The sequence below is a fragment of the Neltuma alba genome, unplaced genomic scaffold, assembly GCF_004799145.2.
Source record: "Neltuma alba isolate B1F8T4 unplaced genomic scaffold, ASM479914v2 tig00013677_pilon, whole genome shotgun sequence".
Classification (NCBI taxonomy): Eukaryota; Viridiplantae; Streptophyta; class Magnoliopsida; order Fabales; family Fabaceae; genus Neltuma; species Neltuma alba.
The window spans coordinates 7,930-9,179 of NW_021637844.1; positions in this window are offsets into that span (position 1 = coordinate 7,930).

Sequence of the window (1,250 nt, forward strand, 5' to 3'; positions counted from 1 at the left end):
ATACAATGGAACGTGTCAGCATTCTAATTGAGTTTAAGGGGGAAAAACTTTTTTATTTGAATATAATTATTGAATATTGGTGGGGAATAAGGAAAAAAAAAGGGAAAAATATACTACCCGGTTCTAATTATAAGAGCCAGTTGACTAATTTGAAGAGATTAAGAAGGTTGGTTGAGTTAGTTATTTGTTCCAAATAGGTGTTGTCTTTCCTAAAATATCCTTGTTAATTAAGTATATTGACTAGAACTATCATTGTTAGAAGGGCTACTTTGAAAAAAAATGTGTAAATATGAGAGACAAAGTAAATTGGGGTCTTATATTTATGACCAAAATAAAAATCAAACAGAGTCTTATATTAAATACCGGAGGTAGTATGTAGCAATTGATTGTCACGTGAAAGTAGGGTTTAACCTAACAATGCCAATCCAAAGAGTTAAGAAAAGTTTAGTGATGAGATGAAAGTGACTGAAGTTGAAACATGAATTATAGCGCTGTTTCCTCCGCACACCGAAGATGAACAAGTCTTACAAATGATAAATAAATTCCTCTGGCGTCCTTTTTGTTTGTTTTTTTTTTTTTTTTGCTCTTATTTATGAATAAAATAGCATTTTTAATGTTCTGCTGCCATAATTTTATTTATGGTATACCTAGCAAACTAATCTTATACATTCAGTTTTCAGTATCCTAATACTCCTCCGGTCCTTATTATAAGACCCAATTTGACTTTTTATTTGGTCCTAATTATAAGACCCAATCCATTTTCTCTCTTATATTTATGCATTTTTTTCCAAGATAATCCTTCTAATAATGATAGTTTTAGCCAATATACTTAATTAGCAAGGATATTTTAGGAATCACAACACTTATTTATTATAAATAACCAACTTAACTTACTTCCTTAATCTCCTCAAATAAGTCAATTGGGTCTTATAATTAGGACCGGAGGAGTATCATTTTTCAGTTACACTCTAAATTCTAATACTCCTCCGGTCCTTATTATAAGACCCCATTTGACTTTTTATTTGGTTCTAATTATAAGACCCAAATCCATTTTATCTCTTATATTTATACATTTTTTTCCAAGATAATCCTTCTAATAATGATAGTTTTAGCTAATATACTTAATTAGCAATGATATTTTAGGAATGACAACACTTATTTATTATAAATAACCAACTTAACTTATTTCCTTAATCTCCTCAAATAAGTCAATTGGGTCTTATAATTAGGACCGGAGGAGTACTATTTAT